This window comes from Ursus maritimus, unplaced genomic scaffold (genome assembly GCF_017311325.1).
Source record: "Ursus maritimus isolate PB19 unplaced genomic scaffold, ASM1731132v1 scaffold_14, whole genome shotgun sequence".
Taxonomy (NCBI): domain Eukaryota; kingdom Metazoa; phylum Chordata; class Mammalia; order Carnivora; family Ursidae; genus Ursus; species Ursus maritimus.
This window is the reverse complement of record NW_024423786.1, coordinates 40,571,406-40,591,679: the sequence shown is the minus strand read 5'-3', so window position 1 is coordinate 40,591,679 and position 20,274 is coordinate 40,571,406. Positions and strand designations below refer to the sequence as shown.

Below are 20,274 nucleotides of genomic sequence, written 5' to 3'. Positions count from 1 at the left end.
ATTAAGAGGAGAATGACGATGTGCCGATAATTCTGCAATTATTTATCATAGACACATACAATGTGTGTCTTCTCCAGGGTCCCATTGGACTCAGTTCCTACATGACAAGGACACATCTTCTTCACCTTTTATCCTGGGCATCTAGTACAGTAGTAACACCTGGTAGGATCTCAACTGCACATGCATCCTGCCGGGTGTGCTCCATTCCGTATCATGACAGAGCCTTCTCTTGCTGGGGTTGACACTTGCCTAGCTGGAAGGACACTCCTGGCTCTTCCACTGTGGGTCCTGGGCCCAGAATCAGCATTGGGGTACAGTAGCCCTGCTCTTCTGAGCAGCAAAGAGGAAGGCATAAAATCTATAGTACTTAGCAGGCATTTTGTAGAAAGACCTTAGTGGTGGTAGTAAATGACTTGCCTTTAACATAAAAGTGCCTTAGAGATGCTTTCAAATGGGGGGAGGGGGTAAAAAAAAAAAAGGCCTAAAAGTAAAAATAATAATACTAAGTGAAAACTGAACAAGCAGAGTGAAAAGTCAAAGGAATCTTCATGTTAATACTTAATGTAACTTTTAACATTTCACCTGAAATGGAAGTAAAGATCTGAGTTAAAAGTGAAATGCGGGGCGCCTGGGTGGCACAGCGGTTAGGCGTCTGCCTTCGGCTCAGCGCGTGACCCCGGCGTTATGGGATCGAGCCCCGCATCAGGCTCCTCCGCTGTGAGCCTGCTTCTTCCTCTCCCACTCCCCCTGCTTGTGTTCCCTCTCTCGCTGGCTATCTCTATCTCTGTCGAATAAATAAATAAAATCTTAAAAATAAAATAAAATAAAATAAAATAAAAGTGAAATGCCACTGGATCAGAATCATTCAGGGACAGAGGTGGGCAATTCAGTTTCTAAGCGCTGACTCTGAAGGGCACCCACAACTGAGAGCTACTGAATTAATCAACAATCTACTTAAAGTTCACTGAAATGAAACATAAGGCAGAGTTCGTAAAACTTAACACTGGAAAGAGATCAAATTCTCCCGTTTTGAGAAGGTAGGTGCTTTAGATAGAGTTTATTAGAAATAGAGCCTGACAGGGATTCTTATAAAAGTGATTTACTGAGGGAGTGCCTTCAGGAGAAACCTGTAAGGGAGGGAAGAGAACCAAAACTATGGTTTCAGCTAAAGGTTAGAGCCTATGCCTCCTGTCTAGGAAGCTATGAAGCACAACCACACCACAGAGCCAGCCCCACCATGAGGGAAGGGAGTCAGGTTTTTGTAATCCTCATCAGGCAGTCACTGGCTGAGAGCCATGTGAAGGGAAGGGACATAATTCCCCAGACACCTCTAGGAGAGCTGGCTCCTATATGCTATGGCCCTTGCTAACACTTACAGCAGCCGGGGGTTGGGGCGTGTGTGTGTGAAAGAGAGAGAGAGAGAGAGAGACCAAGCAAAACACCATTAGTAGAAATAAAGTGACAAGTTCAATTCACTAAGATTTACCAATATTAAATATTAATTTTGTATCTTCCTAACAACACAGCTATTTAAAGAACATAAAACTTCACCCCCAAAAAAACACGCTAATTCAAAAAGGCAAATGCACCCCTATGTTTACTGTAGCATTATTTAAAACAGCCAAGATATGGAAGCAATCCAAGTGTCCAACAACAGATGAATGAATAAAGAAGATGTGATACATACACACCACACACACATGCACGTACACACACACACACACACAAATTTAATATTACTCAGCCATAAAAAAGGATGTGCTCTTGCCATTTACAACAACATGGATGGACCTAGAGAGTATCAGGTTAAGTGAAATAAGTCAGACAGAGAAAGACAAATACTGTATGATTTCACTTATATGTGAAATCTAAAAAACAAAACAAAGAGCAGAAAGAGACCTATAAATAAAGAGACCTATAAATACAGAGACCCAACTGACGGTTGCCAGAGGAGAGGGAGACAGAGGGGATAAGATATTTTGTTAGGTACATATAAGATTAATATTTAATATTGGTAAATGGGCAAAATGGGTGAGGGGGAGTGGGTTTCCAGGCTTCCAGGCTGGAATACAGGCTTCCAGATATGATATGAATAAGTCATGGGAATAAAAGGCACAGCATAGGGAATATAGTCAATAATGTTGCAACAGCACTGTATAGTGACAGATGGTAACTACACTTGCGGTGAGCACAGCGTAACATAAGAACTGGTCCAATCACTAAGTTGTACAGCCAAAACTCATGACGTTGTGTATCAACTATACTTCAATAAAAATAAAACAAAAACATAAAACTGACATTAATGAGGAGAAACAGATGGGTCCTCCTTCTAGGGGGATATTGTAATATACTTCTCTCAGTAATTGACCCATCATGTAGACAAAAATCATTAAGTATGTATACAAGTTCTGAACAACTCAATATACAAGTTTCAGCTAATGGACTACAGAGTACACTGGAGCAGACACTTTCCTGGGGCGCCAGTTAAGTGTCTGCCTTCAGCTCAGGTCCTGCTGGTCCTGGGATCGAGCCCCATGTCGGACTCCCGGATGCTCAGCGGAGAGCCTGCTTCTCCCTTTCCTGCTCCCCCTGCTTGTGCTCACTCACTCTCTCTGTCAAATAAATAAGTATTTTTTTAAAAAGACACCTTTCTGGCACACATGGGACATTTCATTTGTAAAATAAACATATACTAGGACATAAAACAAATCTCAAATTTTAAAAATCATTATTGTAAGAGAACAAACTGCTGGTTACCAGAGGGGAGGTGAGTGGGGGGGATGGGGGAAATAGGTGATGGGGATTAAGGAGTGTACTTGCTGTGATGAGCACCAGGTGTTGTTGCATGGAAGTGTTGAATCACTCTATTGCACATTTGAAACAAATATCACACTGTGTTAACTGGAATTTAAACAAAAATTTCATAAAAAATCATTCTGTACAATATACATTTAGGAAACATCATAAATAAGTTAGAGATAAAAACCTGAATTTTTCAAAAATTTATTAGGACATTGCAAATATCATAGTAGAAATGAAAAAATACTTAGAATTGAATAAGAACAAAAATATTACATACCAAAGCTTGTGGAATATACTTAAACAGAGAATTTGAGGAAGTCTTCAGCCTAAGTGTTTTTATTATAAAAAGAAGGATATAAGTAAATTAGTTAAAATCCATCTTAAGAGTCAGATAAAAATAAATTTGAAGAAAACCAAAGGAAGGAAATAAAATCTTGAACAAAAATAAGGCACAAAGAAAGAAAAGAGAAGATCAACAAAGCAAAGTCCTCTTTCAGGAGTAATAAAGTTAAGAAACCTTTGGTAAGACTGACCAAAAAAGAAGAGAAGGCATAAATGAACAATTTTAGGAAGGAAAAGAATAAGGCTGTGGCAGAGGAAAAAAGAGATTATCAACAACTACGCCAACAAACATGAAAATCAGATGAAAAAGACCAGTTCCTGGGCCCCTGGCTGGCTCAGTCAGTGGAGCATAGGACTCTTGATCTCGGGATTCTGAGTTTGAGCCCCACACTGGGTGGAAAGATCACTAAAAAAAAATAGACTTTAAAAAAAGACCAGTTCCTAAAAGAGCATATATTACAATAACTGATCCAAAATATTATAATAAACAGAAAATCTAAACAGTCCCGAATCAATTAAAGAACTAAAACAATATTTTTAAGTCTTACACACACACACACACACACACACACACACCAAGGATTTTATAGGAGTTCTACCAAATATTCAAGGTGCAGATAACTCCAATCTAACACAAACTCTAGAAAATAGAAGAATTCCCACCAAATCATTTTATGAGCTTAACAAAAGTATAATGTAGTGATTACAGAGGCCCACATTCCAGCCAGACTGCCAGGGGTTCAAAGTTGGGTTCTACCACTTGGCATCTACATGACCTTGAGCAAGTTTCTTCACCTTTTTGCTTCAGTTTCCTCAAATGTTAGTTGGGGATAACAGTGATATCTACTTTCTGGATCTGTTAATACATAAAATAGGGTGTGGAACACTGTATGTGTTTTATATATTTGCTATTAATTATACGATAATATACACCTGTTATCAAACCCAGACAGGAAAATCATAAGCCAAAATAAACTTACAAACTTAGATCAGGAGTCAACAAACATTTTCTGTACGGAGCCAAAGAGTAAACTGTTTAAACTCTGAGGCCCATATGCTTTGTCACAAAACAGACAGTCCTTGCTTTGCATGGTTCTAATACGCACCAATTTCAGTTACCATGGTTTAGTTAAATAACACCAGTCCCCCAACAACATGGTTCAAGTTTCAGTTACCATGGTATACTAACCGTGAGTAATCGCAGGGAGTACAAAATTTGCTGTTAGCTCTTCAGTCTACAAATCACTACGCAAATAACAGGTGTGCATGGAGATCAGGGACTTATTACATCACTTTTTTTTTAAAGATGTTATTTATTTATTTTAGAGGGGAGGGTGGGCAGAGGGAGAGGGAGAGAGAGAATCCCAAGCAGACTCCCCACTGAACAAGGAGCCCCCATGCGGGGCTCAATCTCACAACCTTGAGATCATGACCCGAGCTGAAATCAAGAGTCGTAGGCTTAACCCAGGCGCCCTTCACATCACTTCTTCAAAGCCTGATGGTGACTGGTCACTGAACATCTGTTACTCAGTTCATGCATAAAGAGCGGCGTTGCCTCCTCATCTCCCAATGATAAACCCATGTGGCATTTTACAAAAATGAGTAATTGAAAGAGGGAACTGGCCTATAAACATGAATGTGCAGCAAAGAATCAAAAAGTAGTAACAAGGAAGTGAAATTCAAATCAAAAGTAAATGTAGTCACAGAAAAAATAGCTCACTGTGGGAATGTTGATCCTACCACCATTCAGAAGACTCTGGATATGCTGCCAGAGGAACTCAGGGAAGGTAAGCTTATCTCCATAAATGAGGACAATGGTTTGGTGACAAAAATGAAAATGCCTTAAAGGAGATGATGCTGGTAAGAAATCCCACATTAGAAGAACTCTGAAGATACTTTGTGGCAATGAAAACACAAAGGATAAAATGTTGGAAGCTGACCTAAACTTAGAAAGAGTAGGACAGGCACAGTAAAGATGCCCACTCCACATCATAAGTTATATGGTAAGAAGAAGCCTGATACTCTTCAAATTATTCTTGGTAGGTTTTTTCCAAAGAAATAAAACATTTCAATTCTCAATGCTTTTACAGTTTTGAATTACAGTGTACTAAATATTAATTTTCCCATTTTTTTCATTTCCCTAAGTTTTGTAACAGACAAGAGAGCTTTTAAAGTTTTTAAAGATCACAGAACAATCATAATTTTTCCCACTGATTAACTTTGCTTTGCACAGTTTCACCCTGCATGGCCATTTTTTACAGTCCTGAACTACTGTGCAAAGCAAAAACTGCCTGGACTCAACACTGCCATTATAGTAGGAAAACTTCCATAGACAATACACAAATGAATGAGTGTGTCTGGGTTGCAATAAAGCTTTATTTATAGACACTGAAATGTGAATAGTGTACATCACCTGTCATGAAATGTTTTTCTCCTTTTGATTTTCTGTCAATTATTTTAAAATGTGGAAAACACTTTTAGTTCATAAATTTTTTTAAAAGATTTTACTTATCCGTTAGAGAGAGAGAGAGAGAGCCCAAGCAGGGGGAGGGGCAGAGGGATAGGAACAAGCAGACTCCCCGCTGATGGGGAACCCAACTCAGGGCTTGACCCCAGAACCCTGAGATTACAACCTGAGCCAAAGACACATGCTTAACCAGCTGAGCCACCCAGGCGCCCCTCAGCTCATAAATAATACAAAAATAGACAGTAGGCTGAATTTGACCTTGAGCCATAATTTGCTGACTCCTAACTTAAGTGAAAAAAAAATCCTAAAATAAACATTAGCAAATCAAATCAAGTAATGTAGAAAATATACATCTTGAACCAAGCTGCCTAATAAAACCTTAGAGAATCTATCAATGTATTCACTACATCAACAGATTAAGTAGGGAAACTAAAAGCTCATATCTCAATGAATCAAAAAAGCGTCTGGGGGGAAAAATTAACAAATCAGGATGGGAGGATCCTTTATCTGACAAAGAGTATCTACAAAACAAAACAAAAACAAAACAAAACCCGCCACAAATAAAATTCTCTTGAGATAGGATAGAAATAAGAATGCCTGCTATTAGCCACTATTGCACAATGAGCCAAGAAAAAAAATTAAGAGCATAAGAATTATAAAGGAATAATAACAACAGTCATTGTTTGCAGGAAACAACTATACACAGAGGAAATAAATAGACTAGTAAAATTAGTAAATGAATTTAGCAAGGTTGCTGAACTCCAGGCAAATTATTAAAACATAACTGTATTTCCACATACTAGCAAAAACAATTGAAAGATATTTTTTTAAATATCACTCGTGGCATTTTCACAAAAATTTCTAAGAATAACTTTAATGAAAGATATCCTGAACTACTACACAGAAAACAAAAAACTGAGAGAAATTAAACATTTAAATAAATGGCAGGATATATCATGATCATGTACTATGGACTGGAAGACTCAATATTTTTTTTTAAGATTTTATTTATTTATTTGTCAGAGACAGAGAGAGAACACAAGCATGGGGAGCAGCAGGCAGAGGGACAAGCAGGCTCCTCTCTGAGCAAGGAGCCCGATGCAGGACTCGAACCCGGACCCTGGGATCATGACCTGAGCCAAAGGCAGACGCTTAACTGACTGAGCCATCCAGGCATTCCAAGACTCAATATTTTAAAGATGTCAATTATCCCCAAACTGATCTACAGATTGAAACTTTACAAGCAAAATCCCAGTAGGTTTTCTCTTTTTAATTCAAATTGAAAAGTTGATGCTAAATTTTGTATAAAAATGCAAACAGCTAAGACAATCTTAGAAAACTTAGAAGACCTTAAGTGACTAGATATCAAAACCACTCTCTCACACCATACACAAAGATAAACTCTAAATAGATGAAAGACCTCGATGTGAGACAGGAATCCATCAAAATCCTAGAGGAGAGCATAGGCAGCAACCTCTATGACATCGGCCACAGCAACCTTTTTCATGACACATCTCCAAAGGCAAGAGAAACAAAAGATAAAATGAACTTGTGGGACTTCATCAAGATAAAAAGCTTCTGCACAGCCAAGGAAACAGTCAAAAAAACTAAGAGGCAGCCCACGGAATGGGAGAATATAGTTGCAAATGATACTACAGATAAAAGACTGGTATCCAAGATCTACAAAGAACTTCTCAAACTCAATACACGAGAAACAAATAAACAAATCATAAAATGGGCAGAAGACATGAACAGATACTTTTCCAATGAAGACATAAATATGTGGTACAGATAGCATATATTTTTCTGCCATCAAGGGGAAAAAGGCAATTAAAAATATGCAGGGATGGGGCACCTGGCTGGCTCAGTCAGAAGAGCATGCGGCTCTTGATCTCAGGTTGTGGGTTCAAGCCCCACAGTGCCCATAGAGATTATTTAAAAATAAAATCTTTTTAAAAAAATAGCCCCGCCTATTATTGCAGGGGGACTACGCAAGAAAGTACTGAGTCAAATACAACGCAAACGGAGCTGTGGCGTTATTTTGAGCTAATTATTTTAAGAACAGAATGAATTTAATACTTAGGTTTAGAATATTCTCATTCAATTTACTAACACAGGCTGGATCCATGAGGAATGATATGTTTTATACTTAGGCACAAAAGGTATACATAATGTATCACAGAAGAAAAAGGGAGAGTGGACAGGGATAACTTTAAAGCAGCGGCTGAAATCAACTGAAAGGCTTTTGCTGACTCTCCAAATTTAACCTTAAGTGGGCAGAAGGCAAAAAGAACTTTGCCTCCTCATTGGAATGTGCTTCTCTATTGGTCTGCAAGTCTGCATGTGCTGACCTTTAAAAGACAGTGTAAGGTCTGTCTGTTCTCCCTTCTGCTAGTGGGTTGACAGACTGAACATGGGTGGACAATGACTTGGTCGCTCTGATGCTGGCTGTATTCAATATTCTACTGTATTTCTTGTACACTGGGAGATTTTTTGCCATAGACGCATTTTTAATCCTTCAAAAATGAGCAAGGCATAACGAGATAAGAGAACTTTAAACCACAAGTGAAATTACAAAAGAAAATAACATGGTATAACCATTTTGGGGGGGAAAAACCCTCCTAAATATAACAAGCACCAAAGACTTTACAAACTAAAATTGCAAAGACTTCCAAACTATACTCTTTCAAGAAATCTGGAAGCAAATTCAGAGTAATCAAATGTACAAAAAGTAACATGCAGGGGTGCCTTGGTGGCTCAGTTGGTTAAGCATTCCACTCAGGGTTGTAAGACTGCGCCTCAAGTCAGACTCTGTGCTAGGCATGGAGCCTGCTTATGATTCTTTCTCTCTCTCTGCCTCCCCCACCCCCTTGCTTAAAAAAAAAAAAGTGACATGCAATAGGGAATACAAAATTAAAGATAGAATAAGCTAAGTAAGAGTGTGGCAGAGATGTGCTCAGTGCTCGTCAATCCACTTTCTTCTTCCTGGGTATTCACAAAGACAACATTTCCTACCACCCTTACAGTTACAAGCTGAAACCATATGACTGGGTTCTAGTCAACGGAAAGACAGCTTAAGTAGTACACTCTACCACAAAAGCATTAATGAAATCCTCCTTGCTGGTGCTCTTTGTTGTCAACCAAATGAATACACAGGATCCACTGGAAGATTCCAAGACACCAGATGGAAGGAGATGGAATTCTTCAATCATCATATGAAGCAAGAAATAAACCTTTATTGTATTAAGGCACTGAAATGCTGGACAGGTTAAAGCAGATAGCATTAACTACCCCAATACAGGAATCGTACATATCTAACCTCCTCATTTTACAAATAAGGAAACTGATGAACAAAGTAACTTTCTAAAAATTAAACTAGTTGGTAGAATACCACGTCTCCTGACTTTCTATCAGGAACTTTAACCCAGTAAAAGATTTCCATGCTGAATTCAGAATTAATATTATTATCCAAATATTTCTTACAAGACCACAAAAAGGCAGTAAGATAGACAGTTTCTCATATAAAGATGAGGGACCTTGGATTTCTAAAAAATGCTTATGAAAATCTCAGAGGCACCCATCCCAAATACTATGATTGACACTAGCTCTCACATTCTGACTTGTATCAGCAAAACTGGCTAAAGTTATTAAAAACTTTATATACCACAAAAGAGCAATAAATTACATAAAATTTGATATAATTTGTTATTCTACTACCCTCATTTTGTAAGGAGTATTTGAAAAGTATTATACTATCTATCTATCATGTAAAAATGATATTTGTGATCATTTCTATGGAGGGTATGGGCATTACGCCTGTGGTCAAATATATAGCTTCTGGGGGCGCCTGGGTGGCTCAGCCATTAAGCATCTGCCTTCGGCTCAGGTCATGATCCCAGGGTCCTGGGATCGAGCCCCACGTTGGGCTCCCTGCTCTGTGGGAAGCCTGCTTCTCCCTCTCACACTCCCTTTGCTTGTGTTCCCTCTCTTGCTGTCTCTCTCTGTCAAATAAATAAATAAAATCTTCAAAAAAAACCATATATATATATATACCTTCTGATTATGCCTTTATTAATACAGGAGAATAAATTAAAAAAACAAAACACCAAGCTTTTAACAACTCAAGTCAATGGGGTGCCTGGGAGGCTCAGCTGGTTAAGCATCTGCCTTCAGCTCAGGTCATGATCCCAGGATTCTGGGTGGGACTGAGCCCCCGCATACTGCTCCCTGCTCAGTGGAGAGAATGCTTCTCCCTCTCCTGCCCCCCCTTCTTGTGCTCTCTCTCTGTGTCACATAAATAAATAAAATCTTTAAAAAAAACAAAAAAAAAAACCAAAAAACCAAACACTCAAGTCAGATTTAAATTCATCATTGAGAGATCACCTGGCCTCTCTTTACCTCAGCCATAAACTAAATATAAGGTCTCTGGCAAGTCACCTCACTTTATTTATAAAAAGAATTATCCAGGGGCGCCTGGGTGGCTCAGTTGTTAAGCATCTGCCTTCAGCTCAGGTCATGATCCTGGGGTCCTGGGATAGAGCCCTGCATCGGGCTCCTTGCTCAAAAGGGAGCCTGCTTCTCCCTCTCCCACTCCCCCTGCTTGTGTTCCCTTTCTCGCTGTGTCTCTCTCTGTCAAATAAATAAATAAAATCTTAAAAAAAAAAAAAAGAATTATCTAGGAAGTCCTTTGTAAGCCTTTCATTTCGACTATGATTTGACTCTGGTCAGGGCAACAAAATGTACTGAATATTAGGCAGAACAAATAAAATTGTTGGTATTTGACTTTTTTACCAATAAAAACCACATTTTTGTATAGCTTGATCTAATACTAAGTGCCATGTGCCACGTTAAAAAAAAGTACTAATTTTTTTTTTAGGTATACAAATTTTTTTAGAAGAAAAACTAGTCCTGAACTGTTGTCGTTAGAGAGAAAAACCTTTTACACATTCTCTTCTCCTGACTACTTGCAGCTCTGTGCGATTTACAAAGAAACTACACAAATTCAGTTAATATATTGGATCAGGATACTAATTCAGATGTTTTGGCCAAAATTGCTGCAGTTACTGTGTAAAACATAAATCCTACCTATCATTCTATCAGTTTAGACTTCTGCTTAAAGATTTAGGATTAAGTTTGCCTGTCGGCTCACACAGCATTACATTACTTATAAATAGTTAGCCATTCCCACGAAGGCCTAATCGTGAACGCGCGTATTACATCCCAAACACAAAGTTTTCTCCAAAAACGTTCACCATCCGTACAAAACAGGAATTCAGACCAGACCTCAAGATAGAGGTCTGTTTCTTACTAAACCCCTTACATCAACACACTATTCCAAAGACAATGCCAAGAACCAAATCAACATACTTCTACAAAATCGCTGCAGTTCATCTAAGTATGTCTAATGAATACCATTAACTTATATTCTTAAGAGTATATGAAAAATTAGGGTGATGTATGAAAGTGCTGAATTACTATATTGTAAACTTGAAACTAATTTTAACACTCTAGGTTAAATAACTTGGAATTAAAAAAAAAAAATTAAGGGACTCCTGGGTGGCTCGGTTGTTTAAATGTCTGTCTGTGGCTCAGGTCATGATCCCAGGGTCCTGGGATAGAGTCCCACTTCGAGACCCACAGTGGGCTCCTTGCTCAGCAGGGAGCCTGCTTCTCCCTCTGCCTGCCGCTCCCCCTGCTTATGCTCTATCTCTCTCACAAATAAATATAAAATCCTTTAAAAAAAAATTAAAACAGGGTGGGGGAATGGGATAGACCGGTGATGGGTAGTAAGGAGGGCACGTATTGCATGGTGCACTGGGTGTTATATGCAACTAATGAATCATCGAGCTTTACATCGGAAACCGGGGATGTACTGTATGGTGACTAACATAGTATAATAAAAAATCATTAATAAAAAAAAATAAAACAAGTATGTTAAAATTTATTTCCTTTGTCTTTAATATTTTTCTAGAAGAAACGTAATCTTCCAAATAAAACCACCTTCCAGATAAAAAGCAGTCTGTAGTCAAAGGAGGAGATAAGTGTGTCTTATCTCTGTAGACTAAATGCCAAAATGTAGTTTTTCAGATTTCAGTTTTGCTGTTGGACTAAATGGTGTAAGTCATCCTGCGATCTTATGCAGACTTTAAGCAACGAACACCACAGCATCATTATTCCCATAAAGAAGTGCCACTGATTAGCTAGCTTAAAGTCAAAACAAGGAAACGAATCAAACTATAAAAATGGTATGTCTTGGGGCGCCTGGGTGGCACAGCGGTTAAACCTCTGCCTTCGGCTCAGGGCGTGATCCCGGCGTTATGGGATCGAGTCCCACATCAGGCTCCTCTGCTGTGAGCCTGCTTCTTCCTCTCCCACTCCCCCTACTTGTGTTCCCTCTCTCGCTAGCTGTCTCTCTCTGTCAAATAAATAAATAAATAATCTTTAAAAAAAAAAAAATGGTATGTCTTCCGTAACTATGAAAATACTGTCCACTGTCAGCTTTACTGTTTCCTCTCATCACAACTACCCCTCCAAACCCCACTAATCAATACAGCTTTCATTGCATTACAATCAATTTACCATTTACTTGAAGAAACAGAAATATAAAAATGCACCATCAATTAATATGTGCATATCCGCCAGATACTGACTGGACGCAGCAGGTATGCCAAGAATTCAGGTAAGCAGGGAAGAATCCTCTGTTGCCTACAGGGGGTTACCTTTGGAGAACGCACAGCATCTATTACTAAAGCACTTAGACTAATAAAATTTCCTGATATCCTCGAATTATGAATGGTCACTGTTTCACAGTTCAAGTGAAATACATGCATAATATATAAAACAATAAAGAGTAAGAGAGGGAACTTTAAACTATCCAGTTTACTCTCAGACTTTACAACTAGTAAAGTGAGATCCAAAGAGGTTTCTCCTGCCCAAAGGCATCCAGCTAATTAGTGGCAGAGCTAAGGTCAGAACCAAAGTCTTCCAACTCCCACCCAGCCCAAAGTTCCCTCGGCGGGGTGAGTACTCACCGAACCTGCAGGAGAGGCACTCCTTCAGAGCTCATAAAGTAGCAATCCTAAGTCTCACGACGCCCTCCGTGTGTTGGCCTACAGATTGCTTTAGAAAAGCTGTGCCAACATCTCAAAAATCAGGAATATTTGCATGAAGTACAGACTTACCGCTTCTTTCAAAAAAATCATACAATCAGACAACCAACATGCATTCCCGCTCAGCAATACTATACTGGAGCTGAGAAATAGCATGCCTTCTGTAGACATCACTCAGTGTATGCAGTATAATCTATTCCAAGCCAGCTTCACTCACTCACCTTCACTGCCAGGATGCTGTAGGAGTTTAAGAGACTCCTGAACTAGAGCTATTTAAGTCATCATCAATTCTAAACAGTTCCTAATGGTGGTAGGATTTTGGCTATGTTTTAGTGGCCGGGTTTAACTAAATCACAAAGTCACTAGATAGGAAAGATTCACTAGATAGGAAAGATTCACTAGATAGGAAAGATGGGAGAAGGAGAGAAAACTAACAAAACAAAAACAAAACAAATTCATACTATGCGCACAAGCAGAACTTAATTCATACATCTAAAAGGTCTTACTTTCCTAAGAAACAATAACCACAAACTCCTCTTTCAAGAGTTTTAGTCAATGACATGAAAAGCTCCATTCTGACACATCTCCTTTAAGGAAAGAGCAAGAATGCACACTCATGGGTGCCTGGGTGGCTCAGTCAGTTAAGCACCTGCCTTTGGCTTGGCTCATGATCCCAGGATCCTACTCAGTGGGAAGCCTGCTTCTCCCTCTCCCTCTGCCTCTCCCCTCCACTTGTGCTCTCTCTAGCTCTGCTCTCTCTCAATTAAATAAATAAAATCTTTTTAAAAACCCATACTCATATTTCCTAAAATAGTAACCTCAGTGGTTTAAAATCCTATATATTATAACTACAAACCCCTACTATAAGCCATTTAACATGATATTTTAAGATTTACTACCACAGTTGACCCTTGAACAACACAGGGGTTAGAGGCACCAACCTCTACACAGTCAAAAATCCATATATAACTCTTGACTCCCCCAAAATTACCTACTAATTACCTACTGTTGCCCAGAAACCTCACTGTTAACATAAACAGTCGATTAATACATATTTTATAGATTATATATATATTATGTTCTTTCAATAAAGTAAGCTAGAGGAAAGAAAATGTTAAGAAAGATCTTAAGGAAGAGAAAATACAATTACAGTACTGTCTTCTATGTATCCAATAAAAATTGTGCTTAAGTGGACCAGTACAGTTCAGACCGAGTGTATCCTGAGCCTCTTTATCATCCTAATCTCTTTCTACACGTGCGAGCCAGAGTGAGTAGGTATTGTGCCAAGTACCTTTCACCTTCTACCTATCAGTAGTATTCTATCAGAAAACCCACACTCCTGCCCTGAACATAACCACAAAGTCAGGCTTATTGTGTGCTTCGCCTACCCAGCCAGCTTTTGTTCCAACGAATACTTCAGACATTGCAAACTACTTAGGAAGGAATGATCTCATCCTACTGACCCAACAGCCAACTTTATCAAAAAGCTTTTTGTTACAAGCTGTGATAACCCAGGAAACCAGATCTATTTTTGTTTGAGCAAGGAAAAGGAAAAGAAATCATAGGGGGGAAGAAAGCTCACATACCGACAATTAAAAAAAAAAAAAATCACTTATTCTACAGAATTTTCCCCTTTCTTTGGTGTCTGGCCACAAGTGACCAAAGAGAAAGACTTTCAGAATTGTTTAATGTCAGAAAAAAAAATCATTATTATGGCAATTAAAAAGCAAACTTCATATTCTACTCCAAATAACAAACCTACCTTGGTCTAATTTATATAAAAAATAAGGCTTCCTCTCCACTTATATTCTAGATACTATTCTACTCAGAGTAATTCAATTACTATGTTGAACGTTTCTAGTACATAGGTACATTATTACCTCCATTCAAAATGAGGACACCAATGAGGCACCCGGATGGCTCAGTCAGTTAAGCATCCAACTCCTGGTTTGGGCTCAGGTCATTATCTCAGGGTTGTGGGACTGAGCTCTGTGTTGGGCTCTGCACTGGGCATGGAACCTGCTTAAGAGTCTCTCTCCCTCTCCCTCTACCCTACGCCTGTGCTTGCGTGCATGCTCTCTCTGCCCCCCAACCTAAAAGAAAATAATAAGTAAACAAAAATAAATAAAATAATAAATAAAAATGGGGACACCAAAGAACTTAAGAGGTTAAATAACCTGCCTGAGGTTACTCAATAAAGTGGCAGACCCCAACTCTTAATTACCGCCTCTCACAGCAATTTTTTTTTTTTTAAGATTTTTATTTACTTGACCCAGAGAGTGAGTGTGTGCGAGCACAAATGGGGAGAGGCAGGCAGAGGGAGAAGGAGAAGCAGGCTCCCTGCAGAGCAGGGAGCCCAATGTGGCAGCTTGATCCCAGGACCCTAGGATCATGACCTGAGCCAAAAGCAGACACTTAACTAAGCCACCCAGGCACCCCTCACAGCAATTTTTATAGTAAGCTCTAGGCAGAGCTAAAAGACCATGAAAATGCAGAGGCAATTTAAGTACTGTCTCCCACCACCTCCACTTGCCAGTACCCACCCCAACTCCCAGCCACTAAAACAGATAAAAAGACATCTTCCAAACTGAGAAGTATAGCTGGAAAGTAGGAATGGGAAAATGAGCAGGCTAGTATATAGGCAAATATAAAGACTTCTTGGCCTTTGACATTAGATGTTCCAGACAGCGAATGCTGGCACAAAAAAAGATATGGGGGAAAGGAGGTACTAAGAAAAGCAAAATCTTACTATTGCTACACTATCTTCCAAGGACCCGGAGAGCATAAGCAATCCAGTCACTTACAGTATTCTCTGCTGGGGGAAACAGACATTTTGTCCAGCTCTCCTTGAGTTTAGGTGAAAGAGTCCAAACTATATTCCCTTGCTCTAAATCCATGCTCACCCATCATCCATCCATTTAAAAGAAGCCAAGATGGGGCTGGGGAGGAAGGAGGAAAAAAGCAACAGGAAAATGTAGCATTCTAATCACTCAAAGTCAGTGTCATTTGAAAGGTCAGTATCTAAAGTTAAAAAATGTGGGGCACCTGGGTGGCACAGCGGTTGAGCGTCTGCCTTCGGCTCAGGGCGTGATCCCGGCGTTACGGGATCGAGCCCCACATCAGGCTCCTCCGCTGTGGGCCTGCTTCTTCCTCTCCCACTCCCCCTGCTTGTGTTCCCTCTCTTACTGGCTGTCTCTATCTCTGTCGAATAAATAAATAAAATCTTCAAAAAAATAAATAAATAAATAAATAAATAAATAAAAATAAAATAAAATAAAGTTAAAAAATGTAACCTAGACCCTAAAGGTTGGTAACCAGTTAGCTCCTCCCACCAAGACCACTACTGACCTGACCCCCAAAATGTAATTTCTTTCAGTGTCGACCAAAAAAATACAATTGCTACGCATTAGCATTCACTGCCTCTTAACTGTACTCCTATTTCTTTTTTATTTATTTATTTATTTTAGAGAAAGAGAGCACGGGAGCAGGAGGAGGAGTAGAGGGAGAGGGAGGAAATCTCCAGCAGACTCCCTGCTGAGCAGGGAGCCCTACCCAGGGCCCTATGCCAGGACCCGATCCCATGATCCTGAGATCATGACCTGAGCTGAAATCAAGAATCGAACACCTAACTGAGGCACGCAGGCGCCCCCATTCCCCCTATTTTTGGAATTTTTTTAAAGCGAGTTGTCATTTATCATTTACTGTATTACTGGTGCTCTAAGGACATGGATGTGCTTCCTCTCTGCTTGGCTCCAAGCAGGCATCCTGTCATGTACGGAGCTACAGCCAAATGCTTTAACAACAGGGTTCACACCTCCAGACCCCTGCCCAAGCAATGCCTTCTGCTTAGGTGGTCAATGTCAGTCTCTGCTCTAAAACACGCAGGAAACACAAAACTGATCAAAAGCACTGTTTAGAGTGAAAGCGTCCTAAATTTGCATGTGTCCGTGTGCACGGCGGAATCCAATGACTGAGATGGGATCTACAGCAGAGGACGATAAAGAACAGACGCTATGGTAATCTCTTCTAGTCCGTGCACCAGCTAACTGACATCTAAAGGTGAATGTTGTCCTACAGTAGGATAAAACAAAAAGATGGCTCTATGGCCTACGGAGATAAAGACTAAATTAGATTACTAGCCCGTAGCCTGGAAAGTATTCTGCAGACAAAAGCAGATGTTAGCATAAAGCCTTCCCCCTCCCCCTCAAGGATACCTCCCCACCCTGTCCTGGACTCTTTGGTGGCTCCAAATACATTCAGGGAAGATGGTAATACAACCACCAACATGAAATAAAATCTGAAAAGGAGGAGCACCTGCCTGGCTCGGTTGGTAAAGCATACAACTCTTGATCTCAGGGTTGTGAGTTCAGGCCCCACAATGGACAAGGAGCCTACTTAAAAAAAGAAGAAAAATGCAATGGCCAAACAATTTTAAGAGCATTCTTTAAAAAAAAAAAAAAGAAAGAAAGAAAAAATCTGAAAAGGAAACAAGTAAAGTCCAGTAAACAAAGTTCTGAGGAAAGGAATGCCTTAAAGAAGAGGAAAGGCTGTTACGAGAGTTATAGAACCTCCTTTTCAACTCCTGGTGCACTCAGGAGCTTCATCAGGATGAGTGTGGGTAACACCAAATCACAAATCATTTATATCGAAATCTTCCTCTTCCTTTTCAATCCTAAAATAATGCTCTCTGGCTTAATAACTAAAACGTCAATTTTTTCACCTTTTCAAGACCTACCTCAACTAGCTCCATCTCTAAGAAAACCTCTGACTTTGATATGCTATGGGCTTCTAGCGCACCACTGACAAACTATTATTCATATGCCTATTACCCTTTATAAACTGTGAACCCAAGAGCAAGGATTTTTCAGTGATCTCTGGATGCTCACCAGCACCTTTCCCAGTTCCAGGAACATGATACATATAAAACAATGAGAGGTTGTACATTTTTCTTTTTCTCCAAGATTTATTTATTTGAGAGACAGAGCAGGCAGGAGCAGGAGAGACAGAGGGAGAGGGAGAGAGAATCTCCAGCAGACTCCACACTGAGCTTGGAACCAGACACAGGGCTCTATCCCACAACCCTGAGATCACGACTTGAGCTGAAACCAAGAGTCAGAGGCTCAACCCACTGAGCCATCCACATGCCCCTAGGTTGTACATTTTTCACATTCTGAGGTCTTCAATTTTTCTGTTTTGATCACAACCCCACGGCAAAAAATTCACTTTATATAATGACCCATATTCACACACATATACAAACAAATGAAACAAGTTTCATGAATCAATACTAATCTTTACTATGTAAAATGTACTGATATCTTGTGGTTTTTTTTTTTTTTTTTTTTTTTAAGAGCTGCCTGTGACCCACAATTTGAAAATTTCAATTCTGGCAAAAAAAAACCAATTTCTTATGAGATGGAGGTACACAATTAAAAGCAGTTTTCAAACTGTAATGGGGTCATGTTAGGAAGATGGTTTACAATAGATTACAGAGTCCCATTCCCAGAATCTGATCTGTTCTGTCTGGGTAGAAGCCCCAGAATCTGCATTTCAAAGTACCCTCAATGGTTCTGATGTAGATGATAAAACTATAACTTATCAGAAACATGCCTACACTAAGCTACGGGTTAACCAGGGTATTTGTAAGGGGTTCCTCCTTTGCTAATAGATAGGTTTTTAATCTGAAAGCTGTCTGGCTCAACAATGCTTTTATAGACTTCCTCTAATGCAACTTGGTAAACCACTAAAATCTAAAACTCTTCCTCTTAACTACAGCTCTTCACACCATGAAAACAAAAGAATGATATGAATGAAAGGCATTTTTGCTGCCAAGTCATTTGCTTTATAACTGAAAGGGCTTTTGAAAACCAGTCACATTTACCCTACAACTGGCATATGTAGTCATCAGTTTGGAACTCCTAAGTACAATTGGCCTATAGCTCAGAAGCGATCAACTAATAGCTCAAAGTCTGACCACAAACTGTTTGAAAGCCAATGATGAAATAAAGCTTTCGTAAGAGCACCCTACTACACAAGCCTCTACTTCTTGTAATTACAAGCCAGTAAGACCTTTGATTCCTCAAAGTTTTAAATTCAATAGTCAGTATTAGAGCACCAAACACTTGCAATGAACAGTCCAAACACAAAATTAAGAAAACAACTCCACTTACAATAGCATCAAAAATAACTCACAAATAATTTAACACGAGAAATGTAAAGCTTATACTCTAAAAAAAACATTATGGTGAAAGAAAGTAAAGATCTAAACAAATGGAAAGACATCCCAAGTTTGTGGGTGAGAAGACTTAGGGCAATTATTACCCAAACTAATCTACAGATTCAACTCAATCCCTATCAAAATCCCAGCTGACTTCTTTGCAGAATCTGACAAGCTAATTCTAAAATTCATATGGAAATTCAAAGGACTCAGAATAGCCAAAACAACCTTGAAATCAGAAGGATACATTTGGAGGACTCACACAACCAGATTTCAAAATCTACTCAAAGCTGCAGTGACCAAGACAATGTGGTACTAGTATAAGCACTGACATAAAGATCAATACAACAGAATAGAAAGTTCAAAGGTAAATCTTCACTTTTACAGTCAATTAATTTCCAACAAATGCCAATATAACTCAGTTTCTTCAACAAATTGTGCTGGGATAGCTGGATATCCACATCTAAAAAAGTGAAGTTGGACCTCCTAACTCACATCATATACAAAAATCAACTCAAAACAAAGAATGCTAAAAGCTAAAATATCTTAGAGAAAAATACAGGTACAAATCTTCATGACCTTGGATTTGACAATGGTTTCTTAAATGTGGCACCAAAAATGCAACCAACAGAAGTAGATAAATTAAACTTCATCAAAATTTTAAACTTTTCTGGGGTGCCTTGGTGGCTCAGTCTATTAAGCGTCTGCCTTTCATATTAGATCATGATCCCGAAGTCCTGGGATCAGGCCCCAGGTCAGGTCAGGCTCCCTGCTCCACAAGGAACTTGCTTCTCCCTTTCCCTCTATCTGCCGATCCCCTTGCTTGTGCTTGGCACTCTCTCTAATAAATAAATATAATCTTAAAAAAAAATTAAAACTTTTCTGCTTCAAAGGACACCATCAAGAAAATGAAAAGACAGGCGCGCCTGGGTGGCACAGCAGTTAAGCGTCTGCCTTGGGCTCAGGGTGTGATCCCGGCGTTATGGGATCGAGCCCCGCATCGGGCTCCTCTGCTATGAGCCTGCTTCTTCCTCTCCCACTCCTCCTGCTTGTGCTCCCTCTCTCGCTGGCTGTCTCTGTCGAATAAATAAATAAAATCTTTAAAAAAAAAAAAAAAAAGAAAATGAAAAGACAATATACAGAATGGGAGAAAATATAGTTGACACTTGAACAACAGAAGTCTGAACTGCACACGTCCACTATACATGAATTTTTTGATACCATACAGTACAGTAAATGTGTTTTCTCTTAGATTTTCTTAATATTTTCTTTTCTCTAGCTTACCTTAAAAATACAGTATATAACATATATACAAAGTATGTGTTAATCTATTGTTT

General features: G+C 39.2%; 1 protein-coding gene across 4 annotated transcripts in view; it reads right to left on the bottom strand.

Annotated features, from left to right (window-relative positions):
- MAP4 (microtubule associated protein 4) overlaps nucleotides 1-20,274 on the bottom strand; it is a 183,233-nt gene that overhangs the window by 132,163 nt on the left and 30,796 nt on the right. The window lies entirely within an intron of this gene.